The sequence below is a fragment of the Lipotes vexillifer genome, unplaced genomic scaffold (genome assembly GCF_000442215.2).
Source record: "Lipotes vexillifer unplaced genomic scaffold, Lipotes_vexillifer_v1.1 scaffold1445, whole genome shotgun sequence".
NCBI classification, from domain to species: Eukaryota; Metazoa; Chordata; class Mammalia; order Artiodactyla; family Lipotidae; genus Lipotes; species Lipotes vexillifer.
This window is the reverse complement of record NW_006780440.1, coordinates 16,239-21,527: the sequence shown is the minus strand read 5'-3', so window position 1 is coordinate 21,527 and position 5,289 is coordinate 16,239.

Here is a 5,289-nt window from a genome sequence, read left to right as displayed (position 1 = left end):
AAATATATATTAATATAAAACATAATTGTTATACATTAATGTAAATATTAGTATATTACTTTTATACATCAATATAATATTTAATAATGTTATATTTATATTATTTTTACTATATACATAGCTAATGCTCTTTAAAGCCATCTGATACAAGTAGAATAAGACCAGGAGTATGGCCAAAACAAATTGTAAAAATATTAGATTACTTATATTCATTTATATGTCATTTTCCTGGAATCTGCATCTGGCTATTAGAGAGGACACACAGCAAAATCAACAAAAAGTGCCCAGGAGGACATAGGATCCTTTATTCATTGGAACCTCAAAGGAAACACAGTGCTATTCAGTCCCCCTTCAAAGAGCCAAGAGCAAACCTTGAAGCACCCAGTAAAAGCCAATTCAAACAAAAAAGCTTTTCCACTTAAACTGGAAAAAGTTAAGTTCCCAAGAGACCCCCTACATCAAACACCGAAGCTCATTTGGCAGTAAAAACAATAATATTCACCGAACAACAAGAAAAGCAAAACAATAGTTGTTTTACCAAAAACACAAAAAAGCAGCTAATTAGTGTCTTTCCTGTTTGAAAGAAGGGGGTGGGAAGTGGGCAGAAGACCTGATAGGAAAGATAAAAAGAAAAGGAAAAGGAAAATAACAGTTTCCAGTTTGACACTCAAGCTGTCTTCTGCATCCATTTCGTCAAGACAACCAAGTCAATGTGGAGGTTACCCAGGGTCAGCTGGGGAGTGGCTGTGTTTGGGAAAGTGGTCACAACCAGAGACTCTTCAACAGGAATGGTAATGTTTCACTTCACACGCTGGCTGGAGGATGGAGGAGTGTTTGCGATGTTATACTGTGAGCACGCTGCATGTAAAAGCCATTGCTGAGCACATCTAGGGGATCTGATGCGCGGGAGCTGGTAGTGGGTGGAGGCATCCAGAAGGTGGTGGTAGAAGAGGAACTGTACACGTAACGCCTAAGGCCTGACCAGAGGACGACCACTGCTCTAGAAACTGGACACAAATCCAACTTCTACGGCCAATCTTAGAAGACAAACTGAGGCATATTTAAAATTTTAACACTTTATGTGTGCAAAAATACATTCAATTCAGGCACCACAAAGCGGAAGAGGTGAGGAGCACTCTAGCCACAGGAGCTGCAGAGATGTTTATTTTAAAAGGGCAGAAGCAAAGCAAGGAAATGAGTGATTTGCTATGGCTTTAACGCCTAGTTGGTGGTTTGTGACTGGGTCCTCAGCGGTGTTCGTCACCCTGAGGCGTTGACAGGCTTAGATTTTGGTTGGTTTAAGTAGGCGGCGGCATCACTAGAGCCACCGCAGGCTAACGGCCTCCTTGCAGGGTTAATTTACGAACACCAATTGTCTGAGTCCTTCCTCTTGCTCAGTCACTTCACTTCCTACGCCTGTTTCTCCTCTCTAAAGTGGATATTCAGTAGTAACTTCTCTGTGGAGGTGTCAGTACAAAACAAAGTGATTATTAGTAACCACGATCATGTCCTGAATGCACGGAACACATCACCGTTTGCCAACCACCGTGTCAAGTCAGCAGAAACGACAGAAATTAAGAGCTCTCCGCAGAAATTCACACACCCGTGCACCAGGTAAGGGACCACAGGTAGACGTTCACTCAGCCTTTCCTGTGTCCCTCACAGAGTTCACGCTCTCTCCTGGGCGGGGTGAGCACAGACACTTAGCGGGACTTTACTTTTAAAATGCGCTGATACAACCATGTCTCACTTTTGTTTGGATCAGTCAGCAAACGCTTTTTGGAAAACCCAAATTCTCCACACCTACCTTTCGTGCTGCCTTAGTCTCGAAGCTGCCGCCACTGCTCCTCAGGCCGCGTCGTCATGGAAGGCGGGTCCGCGTGCTGCTCCTCAGGCCGCGTCGTCATGGGAGGCGGGTCTGCGTGCGGACGCACAGCGAGCGCGCAGAAGTCCTCGAGCCCCGCCCCCACGGGCCCGCCCGGAGGCTTAAACCACAACCTCGCGGCTCGGGAGGGCGTTGATGCCCGCCCCAACACCAGGCCACGCGTGGGCTCCGGAGTGCAGCATGGAGGGGCCGGCCTAGCTGGGGCCCGTGGCTCTATGTCTTCTGGCTGCGACGCCGGTCCTGCGCACGATGCGGGGCCGCAGCCGCCGGGCGGTTGGCGCCCGAGGGGCCGGGAGGCGAGCTGGGGCCCCCAGGCGGGTGTGGGCATCCTGTCTGCAGCCAGTGTCCTCGAGGCCGCGCTCAGGCCATGATCACTCGGTGAAGCAGCGCCCGGACAGCGCGGCCGACTCCTTCTCGCGCTCCGAGGACCTGTGCGCGCTGCAGGACTCGGTGCCTCTGCCCTCCGTGCGCACTTCTCTGAGGGAGGGCCTGCTGGACTTAACGCCGACCGCCTCCGCGGGGTGGACTGGGCGCCGCTCCTGAGCACCCTCTGCCCCTGATCTGTATCCAGAGCTTCTTCCAGCCACGGCTTGTCGAGACAGGTTTGTACTTCCCGCTTCCAGGGGCCCTCGTGTGGGCGCTGAGAAGCGCGGTTTTAAATGGTTAAAGGTGGAGGGTGGGCACTAGAACCCGTGCCCAGTGCCCGGGTGTGCGTGCACTAGATGGGGCGTGCGGCCTAGGACTCCAGCTCGGTGACCGCGGCCGAGTACCTTAAGGCTTCAAGGTCTCACTGTTCTCATCTGTAGCATGGACTTAACAGGACCCAGTCTCTGTGGCAGTTACAAGGATGCACTGTGTTAATGCTTCTAGACTCTACAAAGTAGAACACTTAGCACAGTTTGGAGCATCGTTAATTGTTGCACAGATTTTGCCTGGTCTGTTGAATGACTTTGCCTGGTACACACCAAAGCGATTAGGAAATGGATATATCCCAGCTTCATTTCCTTTCCATTCAAACAGGGTTCAGGAAAAAATAAATTTTTTTTTCAATAGTTGTATCATATATAGTGGAAAGAGCACCGGTGTCAAGGCAGCTTAGGGTTTGAATTCCAGGGCTTATGCTCTCTGTGGCCTGGGCAGGTTTCTTTTGCACTACAATCCCCACACTTGTAAAATGACATTAAAAACCACTCTTTCTGTGGGTTCTTAGAATTAATTAAGCAGGTTATGTGTGTAAAGTATCCTGGCACTTGAATGAGTTGTCAGAACCAAGGGCTGCTGGAGACGATGCTTCTGCCCTAGGTAATCTTCCCTTCTACTGGGCAGCAAGTAAACACAAGCACAGTAGTCAGTGCTCTGGAAGAAGTGAGTTCTGCTGCTACGGAGCACAGAATCTCTTTTTTCTTTAATTTAATTTTTATTCTATATTGGAGGATAGTTGATTTACAATATTGTGTTAGTTTCAGGTGTACAGTAAAGTGATTCAGTTATACATATATCCATTCCTTTTCAGATTCTTTTCCCGTACACTTTGTTACAGGATATGGAGTAGAAGTCCCTGTGCTATGCAGTAGGTCCTTGTTGATTATTTTATATCTAGTCGTGTGTATATGTTAATGCCAAACTCCTAATGTATCCCTCCCCGCCATCTTTCCCCTTTGCAGAGCACAGAAACTTGGAAGGGAAAGTTCAGGGTAGGATTCTTGGAGGAAGTGCCATCCTTTCTAAGGATATGTAGAAGCTCCTGGGGTGGCAGGAGAAAGCAGTGTGTGTCGAAGTTTGAGAAATATAAGAAAATATGGCAAAACTAATGTACAGGACTGGAACTCAGGGTTTGGGAAAGAAATGAGAGTTGATAATGAAAACTTAGTGGGGCCCAACAGAAAGGTGCCTTGTTTGTCCTGTCAGAAGTTTGGATGTTTATCCTGAAGGCTGCGGGAAACACCAAAGAACAGTGAAACGGAATTCTGGTTTAGAGGCTCACTTGGACCTCCATGTGGAAGGCAGTTGATTGGGTGCAGGGAGAATTGTAATCTAAGGGTCCCACTTAAGTTATAAAAGGTGGGACTGGGTTTTGCATATCTGAGAGAGAATGTGTGAGGCCTGGTGACCAGGCAGAAAAGGGAGGGCAGCAAGCGTGGGTGACAGTTTACAGCTGCATCTTTTTGAGAGATACAGAGCACAGTAGAAAGGGATTGGGGGTGGCGAGAGGATCTTACTTCATCTTCAGTGTTTTAGAGGGTGCTGGTAGACAGGTCTGGGCCCAAGGTACAGATCTGGGCTTTTGGGAGGACAGGTGTTTGAAGGCATGGTAGAGACTTAGGTTATCCACAAGAACATCCAAAGAATCATAGGTCTGAGAGTTTTTTAAGTGGGTATATTTGAGGATGTTTATGAGCTGAGAGAAAGTAACCAGCAGAGGAAGGGTGTAAAGATCTAGGAGAGGAAGTGATTGTTCATTTGTTTTCGAAAAGCTGAATACTTATCGTGTGCCTGGCCCTTTTCTAGGATGTGGGTTTCACGCCATCTGTTATCTCTTCTGCAAGGACAGTTCAATTCATCCCCTGGTGAACAGAAGTCAGATTATTCTTTGCATCCCATTCAGGTGTAAGAACTGTTTTGTACCTCTGAAGGGAAGCAAGCTCTATCATTTGGTCACCTGCTGATGATAATAGCATTGGCTGAGACCTGACCATTTACAATGAAGGCACTTCTGTAGGTAATAAGTTCCAGGAGGGCCCGAACTGAGTATGTCTGTTTCAGCATTTAGCATGGTTTAGCATCTTAGAGGCCGGTACATTATTGGCATATAGTAGACTTAAAAATGAATATTTGTGGATTGTCTGAATGAGTGGATGTGTGTGATTCATATCCTATTTGCAGGTCCTATGCCCTACAATGGATTTTCAGTGTCAGGTTGTGAAAGTATTTATGACGGGGATTGGCATTGTTCCCTATCTAATGGATAAAGATTACACATGAAAGGACTTTACAGTGACATCCCAAAAGCCTCACAGGAATTACTTAACAAAAAAATAAAGTTGGATTCTGTATAATTTCTAATTTGTAAGCTGGCCACAGCACTGGTATTTCAGCCAGTCCTCTGGTAGTTCCGATGACGTCCCCATGATCACCCGGGAATAATCAGAATGGCTTTAGGATTTGGGAGCCAAAATGTTCCTCAGTATTTACTGCTTTGCTAGCTCATTTAAGAAAATGGACAGTTGAAAAAATAGCTTCAGACACAATATGGCATTTTATGATTTAGCATGAAATCTGAGAAATACAGAGGTTATCTGAAGCCTACAATGGTAAAGTTCCCTCTGCTATTGAAGTTGTTGTCTTTAAGCAAAGATTCTACATCAGTAATGCTATATGTGTGTGTGTGTGTGTGTGTGTGTGTG